This window comes from Hemicordylus capensis, chromosome 14 (assembly GCF_027244095.1).
Source record: "Hemicordylus capensis ecotype Gifberg chromosome 14, rHemCap1.1.pri, whole genome shotgun sequence".
NCBI classification, from domain to species: Eukaryota; Metazoa; Chordata; class Lepidosauria; order Squamata; family Cordylidae; genus Hemicordylus; species Hemicordylus capensis.
In genome coordinates, this window is record NC_069670.1 from 6,002,517 (window position 1) to 6,030,513 (window position 27,997).

At 45.9% G+C, this 27,997-nt stretch overlaps 2 long non-coding RNA genes across 2 annotated transcripts; both read left to right on the forward strand.

Moving 5' to 3' along the window:
• Positions 1-1,747: 1,747 nt before the first annotated feature.
• On the forward strand, positions 1,748-27,235 carry LOC128337517 (uncharacterized). Its single transcript, XR_008312300.1, has 3 exons — positions 1,748-1,858; positions 25,662-25,811; positions 27,011-27,235. It is a non-coding gene; the product is annotated as an uncharacterized LOC128337517 (long non-coding RNA).
• On the forward strand, positions 21,347-22,728 carry LOC128337518 (uncharacterized). Its single transcript, XR_008312301.1, has 2 exons — positions 21,347-21,412; positions 22,436-22,728. It is a non-coding gene; the product is annotated as an uncharacterized LOC128337518 (long non-coding RNA).
• Positions 27,236-27,997: the final 762 nt, after the last annotated feature.

Genomic DNA, 27,997 nt, shown 5'->3' on the forward strand with positions numbered 1-27,997 from the left:
CAGTTGCAGAGGTGGCCCACCAATATTCCAGTCCCAGATGCTATTGCCTTGCCTCATAGGGAATGTGCTCCAGGCTCTGCATCATAGGAACATAGGGAGCTGCCATATACGGAGTCAGGCCCTTGGTCCATCTTGCTCAGTATTGTCAACACAGACTGGCAGCGGCTTCTCTGAGGATGCAGGCAGGAGTCTCTCTCTCAGCCCTATCTTGGAGATGCTGCCAGGGAGGGAACTGGGAAGCTTCTGCTCTCCCCAGAGCGGCTCCATCCCCTGAGGGGAATATCTTTCAGTGCTCACACATCTAGTCTCCCTTTCATATGCAACCCGGCTTAGCTAAGGGGAGAAGTCATGCTTTGTGCCACAAGACCAGATCTCACTCAATGCTAATATCTTATACTCCAGCAGAATAATTTATATAAGGTGTGGTTATAAGCCCTTTAGTTGATGTAGAGAAATCCAATATTAAATATTCAAATTCTGTAAGTTATCTGTTGTCTTGTCTTTTGCCACCCTCCAACATTCCTAGTACAATTCCTAGTAACATTCCAATTAACATTCCTAGTACCAATATTCCAAATTGTCTTTTGCCTCCCCTTCTCGAGATTGGCCTTTTCCTTCTTACCACTCCAGTCTCGGAGAGTTCCAACGCCCCATCCTTTTGGCTTCAGGGCTTTCCCCCCTTGGACTCTTTTAAATATGCATGGTTATAATTATATTGTAAAATGTAATTACTGTAAAATTAAAACTGTTTGGAACTGTCTCCCCTTTTAAGCTCAATTCCTCACATTCGCCCCAGCTGGGTGTGTTGACCAATCATCCCCAAGGCAGTTCCATCATCGGTACAGGCTGACAAAGGATGGAGAACTACATTGTGTAGCACACACATGTACCCAATAAACACAGTATCGCAGTTCCAGATGAAACAAGAAGTCTGGAAGTGCACTTCTATTCCTTTTGGCCGGAGAGAGATTTGAAAAATATTTTAAAACAAACAACAAAAAAACCTCAGAAGCCATAAGGTGCTGAATAAAACTTCTGATAGTCATACACTGGGATTTTGATGCTTGTTGGCTTTCCTTAAGATTGACAGAAGCAACTTAAATACATGAGAACCTGCTTTATACTGAGTCAGACTCTCCATCTAGCTTGGCATTGTCTACTCTGATGGGCAGCGGCTCTCACTGACTTATAATATATTCATTTTTTAAAAAAGTATCTGTAGCCCCTTCAAGGGGCTTCCTAAAGGCCGCAGAGGAATCTGCAAAGGTTCCGCCTCCCTCCACCAGCCTCTTAATTAACCGCCGCAGCCCGTACCGGGCTGATATTTGGGCTTGTTCGGGCCTGAAAAGGTCTGCATGGCGTCATTTGGAGTCAGCCACGCATGCTCAAATGGTTCTTGCCCGGCCTCACAGAAGCCATTTGAGCATGCTGGTGGCCTCCAAATTGGCAGCCGTGCAGACCTTTGCAGTCCTGAATGTTCCTTCAGATGGATCAGGGCTTTCGAAATCCGTGTGTGTGTGTGTGTGTGTGTGTGTGTGTGTGTGTGTGTACCAAGATCTAAGGACTCGGATGAAGAACACACAAGGCAGGTGATAGATTGCAAGGGAAGTTTATTGGAAGGGATGGGTTGGGTGGGCCTTCTCGGTGATCAGCAGAGGACACAGGAAAAGCAAACTCAAGGCCTCCTCTATGGATTCGAAATGGAGCGTATTCGTAACAGGAAGTCCCTTTTGAAGCAGAGTGACTATGCTGAGGTTCAATTGGCACAACTGGAAGGAAGACTCAGTGTTGATGTTGATGGGAAATAAGGAAAGAGCAGAGCAAACACAAACTGGAGCAAGGCGATCCGAAAAAGCAGGTGAGCACCTGGACATCTTCTCCACTTTGGTCTGGAAGGGGATTCGTCAGCGTTTCTGAGCTTGGCGCCCGCAGGAAACCGGCTGGGAATCCATGCCACGTCTCTCAGTTAATGATACTTCCTGCAGATGATGTCTTTGGAGGAGGCGGCAAATGGGGCTGAAGGGAGAGTCCACTTCTCCTGGAACTATCCGGGATCACACAAGAGTCAAGCCAATTCAGGAAAGTAGGGGTTGGCAGAAAGAGCAGTGGCAGCAGAGAGGTCACCAAAAATGAAAGGGGAACGCTGGAGGCCGGGGCGTAGCTAGGGGAGAGGAGGGCCGTGTTCATCCCTCTCTCTGGCAGCCCCCCAGAGTGAGGGAGATAATGAAGTAAATAGGGAGGGGTGGACCTGGAGCGCCCTAAGGAGCTCGGGCCCATGTTCTTTGAACCCTTTCATTTAATTATAGCTACGCCCCTGGCCGGACGAAGGGGTAAACCACGGTCAGAAGGCTGGCTTCTGCCCCCAAAGCGGCATCCACATTAATCCGATTGTCCATGATAATTCTGACGGTCAGATCAGCCATCACTCTTGCTAATTAGTCTAGAAAACAGGAAGGATGTTAAGCATTAAAGGGACACAATCAGGATTTGATACCCTCTTGCTTTCCATTAGTGATCTATACATAGCGATAAAAAGTCAAATCTCTGCTTGCAAATTCAGCCTGGGACGATTAATTTGAGAATCATCCCACCCTCCAATCCTCAAGGGTCTATGGGGGTAAAAGAAAAAAGGGATAGTTTCTCTAGGATATGTTCTGCATTATAGTTTGGAAATACATCTGGAAGTCATGAGGTTATGACTGCTTTCTTTAATTATTTTTGGGTTGGGAATCTGGATACAGAATGTTTCTTCATTCAGCAACGCACTGGAACTGAAGTTCAAAAACTACTGCTACTAATATTTATATACCACTTTTCGACTAAAGTTTCCAATGCAGTTGACAGTGAGAAATAATTGTTGGAAGTTAAAGGACTTTGCGCTGTCTCTTGTCTCAGACAGTGGAGGACAGACTAGTGAGTCAGAGGGCTAGAGGGTCAAGACATTGGTCACCCCTTCTCCACTGCTCTGACACTATCCCTTTGGATATGTAGATTGCTAATCTCAGGGATTAACTTCCTTCCTCTCTCTCTTCCCTACCTGCCCTTCTACCTTGCAACATGGCAAGCCTCTCTCCCTGCACCATGTTTGCAGAGAAGATGCAGAATGCATCTGCATCCAGCTAGATAGATAGATTAGAGATCCCAACTCCTCACTTTCCTAGCTAGAATGGAGTCCCTTAATAAATGCCTTATATATTGATTTGAAACTATGAATTGGCTCCAAGTTACTTTACTCTCAGCATACACGCATGCCTAACTAAATTCCGCTGTGTTGTGCCTCTGTGCACTCTGCTATAATGAGAAAGGGATTCTCTCACCACAGAGAATTTCCAACAATAAGAAATAAAATGAAATGAAATGTCCCCAATGATCTCAGAAACTAAAAAGAAACACAAGGTTGACACAGACAGCAGTCACTGGCACTTTGGAAGACCCAGCTTAGCAGACCTGTTGACATGGAAGATGAAATCTGTGCTGTTTTCAAGAGCTACAAGTGAAGACTGGCAATGTGAAACTCAAAGAATAGCAGAGCCTAGAGGGACCACCACAGGTCTTCCAGTCTAACCCTACCAGATTAGTGCAGCCATCTGACCCACCATCCGTGACAGACAGCTATCCAGAGAGAGCCAACATCCTTCCGTCAAAATGAATGCCATCAGTACAATATAGTTCAAGCCATACTCTCAATTTCAGATCACCTTTCTGATGGCATTACGGAAAATGATTCCAAAGATTTGAGTGAGAGATGCAAGATCCAAATAGGTTCTGCATCTCAGATGACTCTCTTCAAACCCTGGTCATCTGTCTATGGACAAGCTACCAAGTTTCCTGGACAGTTCTGTACAGAGTATGCTACGGCTCTCCAAGTTCCTTCCTTCCTTACCTGGAGAGATTTCCTTGCAGCAAATTTTCCAAGAGCAGAAGCAGGGGAGGAGCAGAAGAGAAGTGAGGTCGAAACGCAGAATGGGCAAAGGAGTACGGAGCGAGAGCTTTTATCCTGCTCGGATCGGAGCACTGAGGGGCTGAGTCAGTCCCGAAGAATTTAAATGGTGACAAACAGTCTAGACGAAATTGCTGGATATTTAACCCTCATGACTGCTGAGGACAAACAATCCTACGCAGGACATACCCAGAAGTGCCCTTTCATCTAGAATTTTAATCAACCTGAGCTGGATGCTGTATTTAATTATGAACGTTGTTTCTGCTCCTGTTTATTAGTTCACGAAGCATTGCCAGGGCCTCTGAGATTTAAAACTAATAAAACCCCTGCTAACTGGGCAAGGAGGCACCTCTTTAATGCGGTGATTCTCTTTATTTAACAGGGGGAGAGGAACAGGCCCTATCCACAGCCAGCACAGAACCTCCCGTGACTGTTACTGGTGTCTGTCTTATGATTCTTTCTAGATTGTGAGGCCTTCAGGGACAGGGATCCATCATATTTATTTATTTGTTATTCCTCTTTGCAAACTGTTTTGCAAACCTTTCTGGGAAAGCGGAATATAAATATTTGTTGCTGTTCTATCTATACTGCCCGAAACCTGCATCTCTGGGCGGTTAGGGAATGAAACTGGCCGACAACTGCTGGAAATATTTATATACCACTTTTCAACCAGTTGCAAAGTGAGAAAGTACCTCAAGGGAGACACCAGCAACATCCCCTTGGCGGATTGGACTGAGGGTGAATATTAGAGAGAGATGCTCCCCACCTGAAGAACAGAACAGAATCACTGCTTGATCAGGTGCCTCTTCTTTACTCAGTTCGCGGACGTGTGGTGATGGTCCCCAACGGGATGCCTTTAAGTGGGGCTTAGACACGTTCTTGGAGGACTTGGCTACCTCCAGGCTCAGGAGGAGGATGAAAAACAGGAGGATGAAAACCAGCACTGAATCCCAGTTTCAGAGGGGGCCCACCCAACCCTTCCCTTCCAAGAAACCACCCTGGCAGTCTATCACCTGCCTTGTGTGTTCTTCGTCCTAGTCCGTGAATCTTGTACACACACACACAGACGGCTGCGAAAAGCCCTGATCCATCTGAAGGAACTCAGTTGCAGTTTAGAGTTCAGAATGAAGGACAACATCCACTCGGACTGATTATGTATAATTCCAGATGAAAGGGTATTTCTTGGTATGTTGTACATAGGATTATTTGTCCTCCGCAGTCATGAGTGTTAAATGTCCAGCAATTTCGTCTAGACAGTTTGTCACCATTTCAATTCTTTGGAGCCGACTCAGCCCCTCAGTGCTCCGATCCGAGCAGGAGAAAAGTTCCCGTTCCGTACTCCTTTGCTCATTCGGCATTTCGACTTCACTTCTCTTCTGCTCCTCACCCGCTTCTGCTCTTGGAAGGTTTTCTGTTACGAAATCGAGGTCCAGAAGGAAGGAACAACATCTGGGATACTGGGAATTGAAGTCACCCACAACATCTACCAGTTGTAGTCAACAACTGGCCCTCTCCACCACCAGCAGAGGACCTCCAGGGACTATTGTGGGTGTCTATCTTATGTTTCTTTTTTATTGTGAGCCCTTTGGGGACAGGGAGCCATCTTATTTATTTATTATTTCTCTGTGTAAACCGCGCAGAGCCATTTTTGGAAGGGTAGTATAGAAACTGAATAAATCATCATCAATCAATCATCATCATCTGGGAATCCCTGTTAGAAGGAACACTGCTTGGTTGAACATCTTCTTGATACACATCCAGCTAATCTGCTCTGAATCCCATCATCAGTTGACTCTTCCCTGTTCCCGTCTAACTCTCCTCTCCCTCCCAATGTCCACTCTTGCCTCCTTCTTGCCTCCTCGAGCATTGGTGGTGCTCCAGTGAAAACCACTAATGAACAACTTCACCAACATGAACTAATTAACAGGAATGGGAAGAACATTCAGAATGAAGGTCAATATTCCAGTCCCAGATGCTGTCGCCTTGCCTCATAGGGGATGTGCTCCAGGCTCTGCATCATAGGAACATAGGGAGCTGCCCTATACGGAGTCAGACCCTTGGTCCATCTAGCTCAGTATTGTCAACACAGAGTGGCAGCGGCTTCTCTGAGGATGCAGGCAGGAGTCTCTCTCTCAGCCCTATCTTGGAGATGCTGCCAGGGAGGGAACTTGGGACCTTCTGCTCTTCCAAGAGCGGCTCCATCCCCTGAGGGGAATATTTTTCAGTGCTCACGCATCTAGTCTCCCTTTCATATGCAACCCTGCTTAGCTAAGGGGAGAAGTCATGCTTGCTGCCACAAGACCAGATCTCACTCAATGCTAATATCTTATACTCCAGCAGAATAATATATATAAGGTGTGGTTATTAGCCCTTTAGTTGATGTAGAGAAATCCAATATTAAATATTCAAATTCAGTAAGTTATCTTTTGGCTTGTCTTTTGCCACCCTCCAACATTCCTAGTACAATTCCTAGTAACATTCCAATTAACATTCCTAGTACCAATATTCCAAATTTTTTGCCTCCCCTTCTCGAGATTGGCCTTTTCCTTCTTACCGCTCCTGTCTCGGAGAGTTACAACGCCCAATCCTTTTTGCTTCAGGGCTTTTCCCCCTTGGACTCTTTTAATTATGCATGGTTATAATTATATTGTAAAATGTAATTACTGTAAAATTAGAACTGTTTGGAACTGTCTCCCCTTTTAAGCTCAATTCCTCACATTCGCCCAAGCTGGGAGTGTTGACCAATCATCCCCAAGGCAGTTCCATCATCAGCACAGGCTGACAAAGGATGGAGAACTACATTGTGTAGCGCACACATGTACCCAATAAACACAGTATCGCAGTTCCAGAATAAACAACCAGTCTGGAAGTGCCCTTCTATTCCTTTTGGCCAGAGAGAGATTTGAAAAATATTTTAAAACAAACAACAAAAAAACCTCAGAAGCCATAAAGTGCTGAAAAAAACTTCTGATAGATATAGACACTGGGATTTTGATGCTTGTTGGCTTTCCTGAAGATTGACAGAAGAAACTTAGGTACATGGGAAGCTGCTTTATACTGAGTCAGACTCTCCATCTAGCTTGACATTGTCAACTCTGATGGGCAGCGGCACTCACTGACTTTTATTAATTCTTTTTGGGGAAAACCATTGTACCTGTGGCCGCTTCAAGGGGCTCCCTAAAGGCCGCAGGGGGATCTGCAACAGTTCACCCTCCCTCCGCCGGCTTCTTAATTTACCACCGCAGCCCGTCTCCGGCTGATTTTTGGGCTTGTTCGGGCCCCCAATGGTCTGCACGGCTGTCATTTTGGAGTCAGCCACGCATGCTCAAATGGTCCTTGCCCAGCCTCACAGAGGCCATTTGCACATGCTAGTGGCCCCCAAACTAGCAGCCATGCAGACCTTTGCAGTCCCGAATGTTCCTTCAGATGGATCAGGGCTTGTCACATCCGTGTGTGTGTGTGTGTGTGTGTGTGTGTGTGCGCGCGCGCACCAAGATCTAAGGACTAGGATGAAGAACACACAAGGCAGGTTCTAGATTGCAAGGGAAGTTTATTGGAAGGGATGGGTTGGGTGGGCCTTCTCGGTGATCAGCAGAGGACACAGGAGAAGCAAACTCAAGGCCTCCTCTATGGATTCGAAATGGAGCGTATTCCTAACAGGAAGTCCCTTTTGAAGAGGAGTGACTATGCTGAGGTTCAATTGGCACAACTGGAAGGAAGACTCAGTGCTGATGTCGATAGGAAATAAGGAAAGAGCAGAGCAGAGCACAGGAAATCTTTTGTGGACATCTTCATCTTCTGTAGACATCTTCTGTGGAAATCTTCAGTGGATATCTTCTCCACTTTGGTCTGGAAGGCAATTCGTCAGCGTTTCTGAGCTTGGCGCCCGCAGGAAACCGGCTGGGAATCCATGCCATGTCTCTCGGTTGATGATACATCCTGCAGATGATGTCTTTGGAGGAGGCGGCAAATGGGGCTGAAGGGAGAGTCCACTTCTCCTGGAACTATCCGGGATCACACAAGAGTCAAGCCAATTAAAGAAAGTAGGGGTTGGCAGAAAGAGCAGTGGCAGCAGAGAGGTTGTCAGAAATGAAAGGGGGACGCGGGGCAGCCGGGAGGAAGGGGTAAACCGTGGTCAGAATACCGATATCTGCCCCCAAAGCGGCAGCTACATTAATCCGATTGTCCATGATAATTCTGACGGTCAGATCAGCCATCTCTCTTGCTAATTAGTCTAGAAAACAGGAAGGATGTTAAGCATTAAAGGGACACATTCAGGATTTGATACCCTCTTGCTTTCCTTTAGTGATCTATACATAGTGATATAAAGTCACATTTCTTCTTGCAAATTCAGCCTGGGATGATTAATTTGAGAATCATCCCACCCTCCAATCCCCAAGGGTCTATGGGGGTAAAAGAGAAAAGAGAGTTTCTCAAGGATCTGTTCTGCATTATAGTTTGGAAATACATGTGGAAGTCATGAGGTTATGACTGCTTTCTTTAATTATTTTTGGGTTGGGAATCTGGATACAGAATGTTTCTTCATTCAGCAACCCACTGGAACTGAAGTTCAAAAACTACTCCTACTAGTATTTAGATACCGCTTTTCGACTAAAGTTTCCAAAGCAGTTGACAGAGAGAAATAATTGTTGGAAGTTAAAGGACTTTGCGCTGTCTCTTGTCTCAGATAGTGGAGGACAGACTAGTGAGTCAGAGGGCTAGAGGGTCAAGACATTGGTCACCTCTTCTCCACTGCTCTGACACTATCCCTTTGGATATGTAGATTGCTAATCTCAGGGATTAAGTTCCTTCCTCTCTCTCTTCCCTACCTGCCCTTCTACCTTGCAACATGGCAAGCCTCTCTCCCTGTACCATGTGTGCAGAGAGGATGCAGAATCCATCTGCATCCAGCTAGTTAGATAGATTAGAGATCCTAACTCCTCACTTTCCTATCCAGAATGGTTGCGTAATAAATGCCTTATATATTGATTTGAAACTATGAATTGGCTCCAAGTTACTTTACTCTCAGCATACAGACATGCCTAACTAAATTCTGCTGTGTTGTGCCTCTGTGCACTCTGCTATAATGAGAAAGGGATTCTCTCACCACAGAGAATTTCCAACAATAAGAAATAAAATGAAATGAAATGTCCCCAATGATCTCAGAAACTAAAAAGAAACACAAGGTTGACACAGACAGCAGTCACTGGCACTTTGGAAGACCCAGCTTAGCAGACCTGTTGACATGGAAGATGAAATCTGTGCTGTTTTCAAGAGCTACAAGTGAAGAGTGGCAATGAGAAACTCAACGAATCGCAGAGCCTAGAGGGACCACCACAGGTCTTCTAGTCTAACCCTACCAGATTAGTGCAGCCATCTGACCCACCATCCGTGACAGACAGCTATCCAGAGAGAGCCAACATCCTTCCGTCAAAACGAATGCCATCAGTACAATATATTCCGGTTCAAGCCATACTCTCAATTTCAGATCACCTTTCTGATGGCATTACGGAAAATGATTCCAAAGATTTGAGCCCAGGGGCATAGCAAGGTTGGTGTGGGCCCAGAGACAACATTTTAAAATGGGCCCCTCGCTGATATACACACACAAACACACTTCACAATATATAGTGCATTCACACTCACATCCCCATTTTGAATACGGTGAATATCTAGTTCACATTGAATCTAGGTTTTTTACTCTCTTCTACTCTCTGCTACTGATCTCCAAGAGACTCAATATAATTCATAGGGGGTGCAACGTGGGTGAGCGGGGAGTTATGTGACGTGCCTCTGGGGGGCCCCTTGAGGCAGTGGGGCCCCGAGACGACTGTCTCCGCTTGCCTAATAGTAGTTACGCCCCTGTTTGAGCCAGAGATGCAAGATCCAAATAGATTCTCCATCTCAGATTACTCTCTTCAAACCCTGGTCGTCTGTCTATGGACAAGCTACCAAGTCTCCTGGACAGTTCTGGACAGACTATGCTACAGATCTCCAAGTTCCTTCCTTCCTTACCTGGAGAGATTTCCTTGCAGCAAATTTTCCAAGAGCAGAAGCAGAGGAGGAGCAGAAGAGAAGTGAGGTCGAAACGCAGAATGGGCAAAGGAGTACGGAGCGAGAGCTTTTATCCTGCTCGGATCGGAGCACTGAGGGGCTGAGTCAGTCCCGAAGAATTGAAATGGTGACAAACAGTCTAGACGAAATTGCTGGATATTTAACCCTCATGACTGCTGAGGACAAACAATCCTATGCAGGACATACCCAGAAGTGCCCTTTCATCTAGAATTTTAATCAACTTGAGATGGATGCTGTACTTAATTCTGAACGTTGTTTCTGCTCCTGTTTATTAGTTCACGAAGCACTACCAGGGCCTCTGAGATTTAAAACTAATAAAACCCCTGCTAAGTGGGCAAGGAGGCACCTCTTTAATGCGGTGATTCTCTTTATTTAACAGGGGGAGAGGAACAGGCCCTATCCACAGCCAGCACAGAACCTCCCGTGACTGTTACTGGTGTCTGTCTTATGATTCTTTCTAGATTGTGAGGCCTTCAGGGACAGGGATCCATCATATTTATTATTTGTTATTCCTCTTTGCAAACTGCTTTGCAAACCTTTCTTGGAAAGCAGAATATAAATATTTGTTGCTGTTCTATCTAGACTGCCCCAAACCTGCATCTCTGGGCGGTTAGGGAATCAAACTGGCCGACAACTGCTGGAAATATTTATATACCACTTTTCAACCAGTTGCAAAGTGAGAAAGTACCTCAAGGGAGACACCAGCAACATCCCCTTGGCGGATTGGACTGAGGGTGAATATTAGAGAGAGATGCTCCCCACCTGAAGAACAGAACAGAATCACTGCTTGATCAGGTGCTTCTTCTTTACTCAGTTCGCGGACGTGTGGTGATGGTCCCCAACGGGATGCCTTTAAGTGGGGCTTAGACACGTTCTTGGAGGACTTGGCTACCTCCAGGCTCAGGAGGAGGATGAAAAACAGGAGGATGAAAACCAGCACTGAATCCCAGTTGCAGAGGGGGCCCACCCAACCCTTCCCTTCCAAGAAACCGCGCTGGCAGTCTATCACCTGCCTTGTGTGTTCTTCGTCCTAGTCCGTGAATCTTGTACACACACAGAGACGGCTGCGAAAAGCCCTGATCCATCTGAAGGAACTCAGTTGCAGTTTAGAGTTCAGAACGAAGGACAACATCCAGCTCGGATTGATTATTTATAATCCCAGATGAAAGGGTATTTCTTGGTATGTTGTACATAGGATTATTTGTCCTCCGCAGTCATGAGTGTTAAATGTCCAGCAATTTCGTCTAGACAGTTTGTCACCATTTCAATTCTTTGGGGCCGACTCAGCCCCTCAGTGCTCCGATCCGAGCAGGAGAAAAGCTCTCGCTCCGTACTCCTTTGCTCATTCGGCATTTCGACTTCACTTCTCTTCTGCTCCTCACCCGCTTCTGCTCTTGGAAGGTTTTCTGCTACGAAATCGAGGTCCAGAAGGAAGGAACAACATCTGGGATACTGGGAATTGAAGTCACCCACAACATCTACCAGTTGTAGTCAACAACTGGCCCTCTCCACCCCCAGCAGAGGACCTCCAGGGACTATTGTGGGTGTCTATCTTATGTTTCTTTTTTATTGTGAGCCCTTTGGGGACAGGGAGCCATCTTATTTATTTATTATTTCTCTGTGTAAACCGTGCAGAGCCATTTTTGGAAGGGTAGTATAGAAACTGAATAAATCATCATCAATCAATCATCATCATCTGGGAATCCCTGTTAGAAGGAACACTGCTTGGTTGAACATCTTCTTGATACACATCCAGCTAATCTGCTCAGAATCCCATCATCAGTTGATTCTTCCCTGTTCCCGTCTAACTCTCCTCTCCCTCCCAATGTCCACTCTTGCCTCCTTCTTGCCTCCTCGAGCATTGGTGGTGCTTCAGTGAAAACCACTAATGAACAACTTCACCAACATGAACTAATTAACAGGAATGGGAAGAACATTCAGAATGGAGGACAATATTCCAGTCCCAGATGCTGTCGCCTTGCCTCATAGGGAAGGTGCTCCAGGCCCTGCATCATAGGAACATAGGGAGCTGCCCTATACGGAGTCAGACCCTTGGTCCATCTAGCTCAGTATTGTCAACACAGAGTGGCAGCGGCTTCTCTGAGGATGCAAGCAGGAGTCTGTCTCTCAGCCCTATCTTGGAGATGCTGCCAGGGAGGGAACTTGGGACCTTCTGCTCTTCCCAGAGCAGCTCCATCCCCTAAGAGGGGAATATCTTTCAGTGCTCACACACATCTAGTCTCCCTTTCATATGCAACCCTGCTTAGCTAAGGGGAGAAGTCATGCTTGCTGCCACAAGACCAGATCTCACTCAATGCTAATATCTTATACTCCAGCAGAATAATATATATAAGGTGTGGTTATTAGCCCTTTAGTTGATGTAGAGAAATCCAATATTAAATATTCAAATTCAGTAAGTTATCTTTTGGCTTGTCTTTTGCCACCCTCCAACATTCCTAGTACAATTCCTAGTAACATTCCAATTAACATTCCTAGTACCAATATTCCAAATTTTTTGCCTCCCCTTCTCGAGATTGGCCTTTTCCTTCTTGCCGCTCCAGTTTCGGAGAGTTCCAACGCCCAATCCTTTTTGCTTCAGGGCTTTTCCCCCTTGGACTCTTTTAATTATGCATGGTTATAATTATATTGTAAAATGTAATTACTGTAAAATTAGAACTGTTTGGAACTGTCTCCCCTTTTAAGCTCAATTCCTCACATTCGCCCAAGCTGGGAGTGTTGACCAATCATCCCCAAGGCAGTTCCATCATCAGCACAGGCTGACAAAGGATGGAGAACTACATTGTGTAGCGCACACATGTACCCAATAAACACAGTATCGCAGTTCCAGAATAAACAACCAGTCTGGAAGTGCCCTTCTATTCCTTTTGGCCAGAGAGAGATTTGAAAAATATTTTAAAACAAACAACAAAAAAACCTCAGAAGCCATAAAGTGCTGAAAAAAACTTCTGATAGATATAGACACTGGGATTTTGATGCTTGTTGGCTTTCCTGAAGATTGACAGAAGCAACTTAGGTACATGGGAAGCTGCTTTATACTGAGTCAGACTCTCCATCTAGCTTGACATTGTCAACTCTGATGGGCAGCGGCACTCACTGACTTTTATTAATTCTTTTTGGGGAAAACCATTGTACCTGTGGCCGCTTCAAGGGGCTCCCTAAAGGCCGCAGGGGGATCTGCAACAGTTCACCCTCCCTCCGCCGGCTTCTTCATTTACTGCCGCAGCCCGTCTCCGGCTGATTTTTGGGCTTGTTCAGGCCTCCAATGGTCTGCACGGCTGTCATTTTGGAGTCAGCCACGCATGCTCAAATGGTCCTTGCCCAGCCTCACAGAGGCCATTTGCACATGCTAATGGCCCCCAAACTGGCAGCCGTGCAGACCATTGCAGTCCCGAATGTTCCTTCAGATGGATCAGGGCTTGTCACATCCGTGTGTGTGTGTGTGTGTGTGTGTGTGTGTGTGTGTGCGCGCACCAAGATCTAAGGACTAGGATGAAGAACACACAAGGCAGGTTCTAGATTGCAAGGGAAGTTTATTGGAAGGGATGGGTTGGGTGGGCCTTCTCGGTGATCAGCAGAGGACACAGGAAAAGCAAACTCAAGGCCTCCTCTATGGATTCGAAATGGAGCGTATTCCTAACAGGAAGTCCCTTTTGAAGAGGAGTGCCTATGCTGAGGTTCAATTGGCACAACTGGAAGGAAGACTCAGTGCTGATGTCGATAGGAAATAAGGAAAGAGCAGAGCAGAGCACAGGAAATCTTTTGTGGACATCTTCATCTTCTGTAGACATCTTCTGTGGAAATCTTCAGTGGATATCTTCTCCACTTTGGTCTGGAAGGCGATTCGTCAGCGTTTCTGAGCTTGGCGCCCGCAGAAAACCGGCTGGGAATCCATGCCATGTCTCTCGGTTGATGATACATCCTGCAGATGATGTCTTTGGAGGAGGCGGCAAATGGGGCTGATGGGAGAGTCCACTTCTCCTGGAACTATCCGGGATCACACAAGAGTCAAGCCAATTAAAGAAAGTAGGGGTTGGCAGAAAGAGCAGTGGCAGCAGAGAGGTTGTCAGAAATGAAAGGGGGACGCGGGGCAGCCGGGAGGAAGGGGTAAACCGTGGTCAGAATGCCGATATCTGCCCCCAAAGCGGCAGCCACATTAATCCGATTGCCCATGATAATTCTGACGGTCAGATCAGCCATCTCTCTTGCTAATTAGTCTAGAAAACAGGAAGGATGTTAAGCATTAAAGGGACACATTCAGGATTTGATACCCTCTTGATTTCCTTTAGTGATCTATACATAGTGATATAAAGTCACATTTCTTCTTGCAAATTCAGCCTGGGATGATTAATTTGAGAATCATCCCACCCTCCAATCCCCAAGGGTCTATGGGGGTAAAAGAGAAAAGAGAGTTTCTCAAGGATCTGTTCTGCATTATAGTTTGGAAATACATCTGGAAGTCATGAGGTTATGACTGCTTTCTTTAATTATTTTTGGGTTGGGAATCTGGATACAGAATGTTTCTTCATTCAGCAACCCACTGGAACTGAAGTTCAAATACTACTCCTACTAGTATTTAGATACCGCTTCTCGACTAAAGTTTCCAAAGCAGTTGACAGAGAGAAATAATTGTTGGAAGTTAAAGGACTTTGCGCTGTCTCTTGTCTCAGATAGTGGAGGACAGACTAGTGAGTCAGAGGGCTAGAGGGTCAAGACATTGGTCACCTCTTCTCCACTGCTCTGACACTATTCCTTTGGATATGTAGATTGCTAATCTCAGGGATTAACTTCCTTCCTCTCTCTCTTCCCTACCTGCCCTTCTACCTTGCAACATGGCAAGCCTCTCTCCCTGTACCATGTGTGCAGAGAGGATGCAGAATCCATCTGCATCCAGCTAGATAGATAGATTAGAGATCCTAACTCCTCACTTTCCTATCCAGAATGGTTCCGTAATAAATGCCTTATATATTGATTTGAAACTATGAATTGGCTCCAAGTTACTTTACTCTCAGCATACAGACATGCCTAACTAAATTCTGCTGTGTTGTGCCTCTGTGCACTCTGCTATAATGAGAAAGGGATTCTCTCACCACAGAGAATTTCCAACAATAAGAAATAAAATGAGATGAAATGTCCCCAATGATCTCAGAAACTAAAAAGAAACACAAGGTTGACACAGACAGCAGTCACTGGAACTTTGGAAGACCCAGCTTAGCAGACCTGTTGACATGGAAGATGAAATCTGTGCTGTTTTCAAGAGCTACAAGTGAAGAGTGGCAATGAGAAACTCAACGAATCACAGAGCCTAGAGGGACCACCACAGGTCTTCTAGTCTAACCCTGACAGATTAGTGCAGCCATCTGACCCACCATCCGTGACAGACAGCTATCCAGAGAGAGCCAACATCCTTCCGTCAAAATCAATGCCATCAGTACAATATATTCCGGTTCAAGCCATACTCTCAATTTCAGATCACCTTTCTGATGGCATTACAGAAAAACGTTCCAAAGATTTGAGCCAGAGATGCAAGATCCAAATGGGTTCTGCATCTCAGATGACTCTCTTCAAACTCTGGTCATCTGTCTATGGACAAGCTACCAAGTTTCCTGGACAGTTCTGTACAGACTATGCTACGGATCTCCAAGTTCCTTCCTTCCTTACCTGGAGAGATTTCCTTGCAGCAAATTTTCCAAGAGCAGAAGCAGGGGAGGAGCAGAAGAGAAGTGAGGTCGAAACGCAGAATGGGCAAAGGAGTACGGAGCGAGAGCTTTTATCCTGCTCGGATCGGAGCACTGAGGGGCTGAGTCAGTCCCGAAGAATTGAAATGGTGACAAACAGTCTAGACAAAATTGCTGGATATTTAACCCTCATGACTGCTGAGGACAAACAATCCTATGCAGGACATACCCAGAAGTGCCCTTCCATCTAGAATTTTAATCAACTTGAGCTGGATGCTGTACTTAATTCTGAACGTTGTTTCTGCTCCTGTTTATTAGTTCACGAAGCACTACCAGGGCCTCTGAGATTTAAAACTAATAAAACCCCTGCTAACTGGGCAAGGAGGCACCTCTTTAATGCGGTGATTCTCTTTATTTAACAGGGGGAGAGGAACAGGCCCTATCAACAGCCAGCACAGGACCTCCCGTGACTGTTACTGGCGTCTGTCTTATTATTCTTTCTAGATTGTGAGGCCTTCAGGGACGGGGATCCATCATATTTATTATTTGTTATTCCTCTTTGCAAACTGCTTTGCAAACCTTTCTGGGAAAGCAGAATATAAATATTTGTTGCTGTTCTATCTGGACTGCCCCAAACCTGCATCTCTGGGCGGTTAGGGAATCAAACTGGCCGACAACTGCTGGAAATATTTATATACCACTTTTCAACCAGTTGCAAAGTGAGAAAGTACCTCAAGGGAGACACCAGCAACATCCCCTTGGCGGATTGGACTGAGGGTGAATATTAGAGAGAGATGCTTCCCACCTGAAGAACAGAACAGAATCACTGCTTGATCAGGTGCCTCTTCTTTACTCAGTTCGCGGACGTGTGGTGATGGTCCCCAACTGGGATGCCTTTAAGTGGGGCTTAGACACGTTCTTGGAGGACTTGGCTACCTCCAGGCTTGGGTGGAGGATGAAAAACAGGAGGATGAAAACCAGCACTGAATCCCAGTTGCAGAGGGGGCCCACCCAACCCTTCCCTTCCAATAAACCGCGCTGGCAGTCTATCACCTGCCTTGTGTGTTCTTCGTCCTAGTCCGTGAATCTTGTACACACACAGAGACGGCTGCGAAAAGCCCTGATCCATCTGAAGGAACTCAGTTGCAGTTTAGAGTTCAGAACGAAGGACAACATCCACTCGGACTGATTATTTTTAATCCCAGATGAAAGGGTATTTCTTGGTATAAGGAACAACATCTAGGATGCTGGGGGGTTGTGTGGTCAACAACATCTGGGAATCCCTGTTAGAGGGAGCACCTCTTGGCTGAACATCTTCTTGATACACATCCAGCTAATCTGCTAAGAATCCCATCATCAGTTGAACGTTCCCTGTTCCCGTCTTACTCTCCTCTCCTTCGCAACGTCGACTCTTGCCTCCTTCTTGCCTCCTTGAGCATTGGTGGTGCTTCAATGAAAACTACTAATGACCGAGTTCCCCAACATGAACTAATTAAGAGGAACAACGTTCAGAATGCAGGACAATATTCCAGTCCCAGATGCTGTCACCTTGCCTCATAGGGAAGGTGCTCCAGGCCCTGCATCATAGGAACATAGAAAGATGCCATATACGGTGTCAGATCCTTGGTCCATCTAGCTCAGTTTTGTCAACACAGACTGGCAGTGGCTTCTCCAGAGTTGCAGACACGAATCTCTCTCAGCCCCCTCTTGGAGATGTTTCCAGGGAGGGAACTTGGAACCTTCTGCTCTTCCCAGAGCGGCTCCATCCCCTGAGGGGAATGTCTTTCAATGCTTACACATCTAGTCTCCCTTTCATATGCAACCAGGGTAGACCCTGCTTAGCTAAGGGGACAAGTCATGCTTGCTGCCACAAGACCAGATCTCACTCAATGCTAATATCTTATACTCCAGCAGAATAATATATATAAGGTGTGGTTATTAGCCCTTTAGTTGATGTAGAGAAATCCAATATTAAATATTCAAATTCAGTAACTTGTCCTTCGGCTTGTCTTTTGCCACCTCCCCACGTTCCTAGTACGCCTCCCCTTCTGGAGATTGGCCTTTTCCTTTTTACTGCTCCAGTCTTGGAGAGTTCCAACACCCAATCATTTTTGCTTCAGGGCTGTTTTCCCTTAGACTCTTTTAATTATGCATGGTTATAATTATATTGTAAAACACTTGGAGATCATCTGTACTTTGGAATTTTAATTATGCATCGTTTTAATTATATTGTGAACCACTTGGAAATGATTGTAATGAAATGTGGTATATAAATCGAATAATAAGTAAACAAACAAAGGGAGAGGAGATCTGGTCTTGTGGTAGCAAGCATGACTCGTCCCACTGCCCTCAGACCAGTAGCCACTGATAGACCCGTCCTCCGTGAATATGTCCAAGCCCCTTTTAAAGCTATCCAAGCTAGCGGCCATCACCACTTCCTGCGGCAGGGAGTTCCACAGATTAATTATGCGGCTGTGTGAAAACGAACTTCCTCTTGTCGGTCCTAAATTTCCAAACCTTCAGGTTCCTAGGATGGCCACTGGTTGTAGCCTTGGGGGAGAGGGAGAAAAATGTCTCTCTCTCCAAACCAAGCGTGCTTTTATAGAACACGGTCATGTCTCCCTTCAGTCACCTCTTGCTAATATCTTATACTCCAGCAGAATACTATAAAGTGTGGGTATTAGCCCTTTCGTTGAGGTAGAGACATCCAATATTAAACTTTCAAATTTAGTAAATTGTCTTTTGGCTTGTCTTTTGCCACCTCCACCCCCAAAATTTAAAGATTAAATAAATATATATTTATTTATTTTACATTTCTATTCCGCTCACCCTCCAAGGCGCCCAGAGCGGTATACTACTTACTGAAGTTTCTTCTCACAACAACCCTGTGAAGTAGGTTAGGCTGAGAGAAATGTGACTGGCCCAGAGTCACCCAGCAAGTCTCATGGCTGCATGTGGATTTGAACTCAGATCTCCCAGCACGACTCCCCTTTGGGAGTTTGGCCTCCTCCATTCGTGGTAATCCATTAGTGATTTTCACTGAAGCACCAGCAGTGCCTCTGAAACATAAAACTAATAGCACATATAAATCAACACTTCCAGTAACTGAGAAAACCAGTCTGCGTTACAGGAGTTACAGAGCAGAAATGGGCAATATCCAGCCTAGAAGCCAGCGAGATGGGCAGAGACCGAAGACAGCCCAACATTCCAAAACAGGATCTATATTCCAGAATACATGGAATTCTAGTATACCTTTAAAGAAGGAATTACCAGGAACCATAGAGACAACCAAATTTATGTATTTTACTTCATTTATATCCTTTCCACACAAAAATGGCTCAGGGCGGTTCACAATCAAAAAATCAATAAAACCACTTAAAATATGGATTTGAAACATAAAATAGAACCACTGGAAATCAACAGAGGAGAGCTGGTCTGGTGGTAGCAAGCATGACTTGTCCCCTTAGCTAAGCAGGATCTGCCCTGGTTGCATATGAATGGGAGACTAGAAGTGTGAGCACTGGAAGATCTTCCCCTCAGGGGATGGGACCACTCTGGGAAGAGCAATGAGATATCCCAAAGTCCCTCCCCGGTAGCATCTCCAAGATAGGGCTGAGAGGGACTCCTGCCTGCAATCTTGGAGAAGTTGCTACCAGACTGTGTAGACAATTCTGAGCTAGATTGATCAAGGGTCTGACTCAGTAGATGGCAGCTTCCTATGTTCCTAAACAAACAAATATCCCCCTAAGGGGACAGGGCTGCTCTGGGAAGAGCATCTGGTTCTTGCATGCAGCAGGTTCCACGTTCCCTCCCTGCCATTTCCGGGGCTGAGGGAGACTCCTGCCTGAAACTTTGGAGAAGCCGCTGCCAGTCTGTGTAGACACTGACCCAGTAGACGGCGGCTTCCTTTGTTCCTACGTTGACCTTCTCACTTACACATGTCAGACCTTGCCAAGGACCTCTGGAAGTGGTGCCAAGGGGTGTGCACAGTCAATCCAAAAAGGAACCCCCTAAGCAGGGGCATAGCTAGGGGAGAGGGGGCCTGTGTTCACCCCTCTCTCAGCCGACACCTCAGAGTGAGGGAGATAATGAAGAAAATAGGGAGGGAGGGCTTGGGACCCTCAGGAGCTGGGGGCTGGGTTCTCTCTTTGAACCCATTCGCTCAATTATGGCTACGCCCCTGCCCCTAACACATCCATAAAATAGCTAGACTGGCTCTCTAGGATAAGTGTACGTATCGGTGAATCAGTTGACGATACATCAGAAACACAATGTTATACCCTGCCAACTTGGGGAAGTCTTAGCCAGGAATCCGATTTGATTTCAATGGTTCCCCCACTTTCTTCACAACCACCCTGTGGCTGAGAGAGGAATGACTGGCCCAGCGAGCTGCATGGCTGGATGGAGATTTGAACTCGGGTCTCCCTGGTCCTAGTTCAGCAGTTTGACTATTTCCTAAACTGCAGCTGAGTTCCTTCAGATGGATCAGGGCTTTAAACAGCTCTGTGTGCGTGTGTGTGTGTGTACCAAGATCTAAGGACTAGGACGAAGAACACACAAGGCAGGTGATAGACTGCAAGGGAAGTTCATTGGAAGGGATGGGTTGGGTGGGCCTTCTCGGTGATCAGCGGATGACACAGGAAAAGCAAAATCGAGGCCTCTTCAATGGATTCAAAATGGAGCGGATTCCTAAGGAGAAGGACCTCCTGAACCGGAGGTAACTGATAGCCATTAGGATTATTAGCCAATGATCGACGTGTCCTCCACGAACATGTCTAAGCCCCACTTAAAGGCATCCCAGTTGGGGGCCATCTGCACACCTCCGCCAACTGAGTAAAGAAGAGGCACTTGATAAAGTGGTGATACTATTCTGTTCCGCAGGTGGGGAGCATCTCTCCCTAATAACCACCCTCAGTCCAGATCCCCCAATGGGATGTTGCTGGCGTCTCCCTTGATGGATTTTCTCACTTTGCAACTGGTTGAAAAGCTGTATATCAATATTTACTCTAGTTGTCGGCCAATTTCATTCCCTAACCGCCCAGAGACGCAAGTTTGGGGCAGTATTGAACAACAACAAATATTTATATTCCGCTTTCCCAGAAAGGTTTCCAAAGCGGTTTGCAAAGAGAAATAACAAATAAAAAGATACGATGGCTCCCTGTCCCTGAAGGCCTCACAATCTAGAAAGAAACATAAGATAGACACCGGTTACAGTCCCGGGAGGTTCTCTGCTGGGTGTGGATAGGGCCTGTTCCTCTCCACCTGTTAAATAAAGAGAATCACCACGTTAAAAAGGTGCCTCTTTGCCCACTTAGCAGGGGTTTTATTAGTTATAAATCTCAGAGCGCCTGGCAGTGCTTCGTGAACTAATAAACAGGAGCAGAAACAACGTTCAGAATTAAGTACAGCATCCAGCTCAGGTTGATTAAAATTCTAGATGAAAGGGTACTTCTGGGTACGTCATGCGTAGGATTGTTTGTCCTCAGCAGTCATGAGGGTTAAATATCCAGTGAATTCATCTAGACTATTTGTCACCATTTCAATTCTTCGGGACTGACTCAGCCCCTCAGTGCTCCGATCCCAGCAGCATAAAAGTTCCCGTTCCGTACTCCTTTGCTCATTCGGCATTTCGACTTCTCTTCTCTTCTGCTCCTCACCTGCTTCTGCTCTTGCAAAATTTGCTGCAAGGAAACCTCTCAAGGTAAGGAAGGAAGGACCTTGGAAATCCGTAGCATAGTCTGTACAGAACTCTCCAGGAAACCTGGTAGCTTGGCCATAGACAGACGACCAGGGTTTGAAGAGAGTCATCTGAAATACAGAGTCCATTTGGATCTTGCATCTCTGGCTCAAATCTTCGGAATCATTTTCCGTAATGCCATCGTAAAGGTGATTTGAAGTTGAGAGTATGGCTTGAACCGGATTATGTTGTAGTGATGGCATTCATTTTGACAGAAGGCTGTTGGCTCTCTCTTAGTTTTGTCTTTTGAAGATAACGTGCAAGATGGCTGGATAGCCGTCTGTCACGGATGGTGGGTCAGATTGCTGCACTAAACTGGTGAGGTTGGACTGGAAGACCTCTGGGGATCCCTCCAGGCTCTGCGATTCTTTGAGTTTCTCATTGCCACTCTTCACTTGTAGCTCTTGAAAACCACACAGATTTCATCTTCCATGTCAACATGCTAGCCTGGGTCTTTCAAAGGGCCAATGTACTTTTACAAACCGCCAATAACTGTTGTCTGTGTCCACCTTGTGTTTCTTTTTAGATTCTGAGCCCATGGGGGACGTTTAGTTCGGTTTATTTAATTATTTATTATTTATACGTGTCAACCGCTTTGGAAACATCTATCGAAAAGTGGTATATAAATACTAGTAGCAGTAGTTTGAACTTCAGTTCCAGTGGGTTGCTGAATGAAGAAACGTTCTGTATCCAGATTCCCAACCCCCAAATAATTAAAGAGAGCATTCATATAACCTCATGACTTCCACACGTATTTCCAAAGCATAATGCGGAACAGATCCTTGAGAAACTACCTCTTTTCTCTTTTACCCCCATAGACCCTTGGGGATTGGAGGGTGGGATGATTCTCAAATTAATCATCTCAGGCTGAATTTGCAAGCAGAGATTTGACTTTATATCACTATTTATAGATCACTAATGGAAAGGAAGAGGGTATCAAATCCTGAGTGTGTCCCTTTAATGCTTAACATCTTTTCTGTTTTCTAGACTAATTAGCAAGAGTGATGGCTGATCTGACCGTCAAAATGAACATCCCCTATATGAGAACTGGAGTCTTTAATATGGATCTCCCCGCAGCCGACCTCAACTTGGAGGCTGAGGTTGGCTTTCTGCTGGTGGTTTACCCATTTCTCCAGAGAGAAACCACCACCATGTTTCTCCCTGATTTTTTATGACCTCTCTGCTGCCACTGCTATTTCTGCCCACCTGTGTCCTCTGCTGATCCCTGAGAAGGCCTACCCAACCCTTCCCTTCCAATAAACTTTCCTTGCAGTCCCTCACCTGCCTTGTGTGTTCTTCGTCCTCTTCCTTGGATCTTGGCTCATATCACTTTCACGAAAGGCTGTAAGAACAGTGGTTTCCCAGTTTGGGTCTCCACAGCTTAGTAAATTGTCTTTTGGCTTGTCTTTTGCCAGCCCCACCCCCAAAATTTAAAGATTAAATAAATATTTATTTATTTACTTTACATTTATATTCCGCCCATCCTCCAAGGAGCCCAGAGCGGTATACTACTTACTGAAGTTTCTTCTCACAACAACCCTGTGAAGTAGGTTAGGCTGAGAGAAATGTGACTGGCCCAGAGTCACCCAGCAAGTCTCATGGCTGCATGTGGATTTGAACTCGGATCTCCCAGCACGACTCCCCTTCGGGAGTTTGGCCTCCTCCATTTGTGGTAATCCATTAGTGATTTTCACTGAAGCACCAGCAGTGCCTCTGAAACATAAAACTAATAGCACATATAAATCAACACTTCCAGTAACTGAGAAAACCAGTCTGCGTTACAGGAGTTACAGAGCAGAAATGGGCAATATCCAGCCTAGAAGCCAGCGAGATGGGCAGAGACCGAAGACAGCCCAACGTTCCAAAACAGGATCTATATTCCAGAATACATGGAATTCTAGTATACCTTTAAAGAAGGAATTACCAGGAACCATAGAGACAACCAAATTTATGTATTTTACTTCATTTATATTCTGTCCACACAAAAATGGCTCAGGGCGGTTCACAATTAAAAAATAAACAAAACCACTTAAAATATGGATTTGAAACATAAAATAGAACCACTGGAAATCAACAGAGGAGAGCTGGTCTGGTGGTAGCAAGCATGACTTGTCCCCTTAGCTAAGCAGGATCTGCCCTGGTTGCATATGCATGGGAGACTAGAAGTGTGAACACTGGAAGATCTTCCCCTCAGGGGATGGGACCACTCTGGGAAGAGCAATGAGATATCACAAGGTCCCTCCCTGGCAGCATCTCCAAGATAGGGCTGAGAGGGACTCCTGCCAGCAATCTTGGAGAAGTTGCTACCAGACTGTGTAGACAATCCTGAGCTAGATTGATCAAGGGTCTGACTCAGTAGATGGCAGCTTCCTATGTTCCTAAACAAACAAATATCCCCCTAAGGGGACAGGGCTGCTTTGGGAAGAGCCTCTGGTTCTTGCATGCAGATGTTTCCACGTTCCCTCCCTGCCATTTCCGGGGCTGAGGGAGACTCCTGCCTGAAACTTTGGAGAAGCCGCTGCCAGTCTGTGTAGACACACTGACCCAGTAGACGGCGGCTTCCTTTGTTCCTACGTTGACCTTCTCACTTACACATGTCAGACCTTGCCAAGGACCTCTGGAAGTGGTGCCAAGGGGTGTGCACAGACAATCCAAAAAGGAACCCCCTAAGCAGGGGCATAGCTAGGGGAGAGGGGGCCTGTGTTCACCCCTCTCTCAGGTGACCCCATCAGAGTGAGGGAGATAATGAAGAAAATAGGGAGGGAGGGCTTGGGACCCTCAGGAGCTGGGGGCTGGGTTCTCTCTTTGAACCCATTCGCTCAGTTATGGCTACACCCCTGCCCCTAACACATCCATAAAATAGCTAGACTGGCTCTCTAGGATAAGTGTACGTATCGGTGAATCAGTTGACGATACATCAGAAACACAATGTTATACCCCTGCCAACTTGAGGAAGCCTTAGCCAGGAATCCGATTTGATTTCAATGGTTCCCCCACATTCCTCACAACCACCCTGTGGCTGAGAGAGGAATGACTGGCCCAGCAAGCTGCATGGCTGGATGGAGATTTGAACTCGGGTCTCCCTGGTCCTAGTTCAGCAGTCTGACTATTTCCTAAACTGCAACTGAGTTCCTTCAGATGGATCAGGGCTTTAAACAGCTCTGTGTGCGTGTGTGTGTGTGTACCAAGATCTAAGGACTAGGACGAAGAACACACAAGGCAGGTGATAGACTGCAAGGGAAGTTCATTGGAAGGGATGGGTTGGGTGGGCCTTCTCGGTGATCAGCGGACGACACAGGAAAAGCAAAATCGAGGCCTCTTCAATGGATTCAAAATGGAGCGGATTCCTAAGGAGAAGGACCTCCTGAACCGGAGGTAACCGATAGCCATTAGGATTAGTAGCCACTGATCGATGTGTCCTCCACGAACATGTCTAATCCCCACTTAAAGGCATCTCAGTTGGGGGCCATCTGCACACCTCCGCCAACTGAGTAAAGAAGAGGCACTTGATAAAGTGGTGATACTATTCTGTTCTGCAGGTGGGGAGCATCTCTCCCTAATAACCACCCTCAGTCCAGATCCCCCCAGGGGATGTTGCTGGCGTCTCCCTTGAGGTACTTTCTTACTTTGCAACTGGTTGAAAAGCGGTATATCGATATTTACTCTAGTTGTCGGCCAATTTCATTCCCTAACTGCCCAGAGTTGCATGTTTGGGGCAGTATTGAACAACAAAAAATATTTATATTCCGCTTTCCCAGAAAGGTTTCCAAAGCGGTTTGCAAAGAGAAATAACAAATAAAAAAATACGATGGATCCCTGTCCCTGAAGGCCTCACAATCTAGAAAGAATCATAAGATAGACATTAGCAACAGTCACGGGAGGTACTGAGCTAGGTGTGGAAAGGGCCAGTTCCTCTCCGCCTGTTAAATAAAGAGAAGCACCACATTAAAAAGGTGCCTCTTTGCCCAGTTAGGAGGAGCTCAATTTCTTTTAAATCTCAGAGTCCCTGGCAGTGCTTCCTGAACTAATTAACAGGAATAGGAACAACATTCAGAATTAAGTACAGCATCCAGCTCAGGTAGATTATAATTCTAGATGAAAGGGAACTTCTTGGTATGTCCTGCATAGGATTGTTTGTCCTCAGCAATCATGAATTATAGTTAAATGTCCGGCAATTTCATCTAGACTGTTTGTCACCATTCCAATTCTTCAGGACTGACTCAGCCCCTCAGTGCTCCGATCTGAGCAGCATAAAAGTTCCCGTTCCGTACTCCTTTGCTCATTCGGCATTTCAACTTCACTTCTCTTCTGCTCCTCACCTGCTTCTGCTCTTGGAAAATTTGCTGCAAGGAAACCTCTCGAGGTAAGGAAGGAAGGACCTTGGAGATCCGTAGCATAGTCTGTACAGAACTCTCCAGGAAACTTGGTAGCTTGTCCATAGACAGACAACCAGGGTTTGAAGAGAGTAATCTGAGATGCAGAATCCATTTGGATCTTGCATCTCTGACTCAAATCTTTGGAATCATTTTCCGTGATGCCATCATAAACATGATCTGAAATTGAGAGTATGGCTTGAAACAGATTATGTTGTAGTGATGGCATTCATTTTGACAGAAGGCTGTTGGCTCTCTCTTAGTTTTGTCTTTTGAAGATAATGTGCAAGATGGCTGGTTAGCCGTCTGTCGCGGATGGTGGGTCAGATTGCTGCACTAAACTGATGAAGTTGGACTAGAAGTCCTCTGGAGGTTCCTCCAGGCTCTGCTACTCTTTGAGTTTTATTGCCACTCTTCACTTGTAGCTCTTGAAAACCACACAGGTTTCATCTTCCATGTCAACATGCTAGCCTGGGTCTTCCAAAGGGCCAATGGACTTTTACAACCCGCCAATAACTGTTGTCTGTGTCCACCTTGTGTTTCTTTTTAGATTCTGAGCCCATGGGGGACATTTAGTTCAATTTATTTATTTAATTTTTTATGATTTATCCATGTCAACCGCTTTGTAAACTTTTGTCGAAAAGTGGTATATAAATAGTAGTAGCAGTCGTTTGAACCAGGGGCGTAGCTAGGGGATAGAGGGCCCGTGTTCATCCCTCTCTCTGGTGGTCCCCCAGAGTGAAGGAGAGAATGAAGAAAATAGGGATGGGTGGAGCAGGAGGGCCCTCAGGAGCTGGGGGCCCGTGTTCTTTGAACCCTTTTGCTCAGTTGTAGCTACGTCCCTGGTTTGAACTTCAGTTCCAGTGGGTTGCTGAATGAAGAAACATTCTGTATCCAGATTCCCAACCCAAAAATAATTAAAGAAAGCAGTCATAACCTCATGACTTCCAGATGTATTTCCAAACTATAATGCAGAACAGATCCTTGAGAAACTACCTCTTTTCTCTTTTACCCCCATAGACCCTTGGGGATTGGAGGGTGGGATGATTCTCAAATTAATCATCTCAGGCTGAATTTGCAAGCAGAGATTTGACTTTATATCACTATTTATAGATCACTGATGGAAAGGAAGAGGGTATCAAATCCTGAGTGTGTCCCTTTAATGCTTAACATCTTTTCTGTTTTCTAGACTAATTAGCAAGAGTGATGGCTGATCTGACTATCAAAATGAACATGCTCAATATGGGAACTGGAGAGTTTAATGATTTAACCATCATGTCCAGGAACCACCCTATACTGGTGGTTCACCCATGGGTCCAGAGAGCAGCCGCCAGGTTTCTCCCTGATGTTTGATGACCTCTCTGCTGCCACTGCTGTTTCTGCTGACCTGTATCCTCTGCTGATCCCCGAGAAGGCCCACCCAACCCTTCCCTTCCAATAAACTTCCCTTGCAGTAACAGTCTCTCCCTTGCCTTGTGTGTTCTTTGTTCTCTTCCTTGGGTCTCGGCTCATATCGCTTTCACGAAAGCCTGTAAGAACGGTGGTTTCCCAGTTTGGGTCTCCACAGCTCTGACTTCACAGTTCTCCCTGCTGACTAAGTTGGACCCTTATGCCCTTGCTACCCCACTTAATATTGGGAGCTTTAAAGTGATATTGATTAATATCTATATACTGCCAGTGAGTTCAACTACACAGGCGTCAGAGACAGACATGGGCTAAAGTGGAAACCTTTACTGCAGACATATTAATAGTGCATCATGATTCCTATTTGATGATTGCTGGTGATTTTAATGCCCGGTAAATAGAATGAGGCGGCAGTTTTTGCAAAATATCATTCCTATCTGGTAATGTCGTCCACCCCTTCTCCCCTACTTATAAGGCAATCGGAGAGGAGAGCTGGTCTTGTGGTAGCAAGCATGACCTGTCCCCATAGCTAAGCAAAGTCTGCCCTGGTTGCATATGAATGGGAGACTTGATGTGTGAGCACTGGAAGAGATTCCCCTCAGGGGATGAAGCTGCTCTGGGAATAGCAGAAGGTTCCAAGTTCCCTCCCTGGCAGCATCTCCAAGATAGGGCTGAGAGAGACTCCTGCCTGCAACCTTGGAGAAGCCGCTGCCAGTCTGGGTAGACAATACTGAGCTAGAGGGACCAAGGGTCTGACTCAGTATATGGCAGT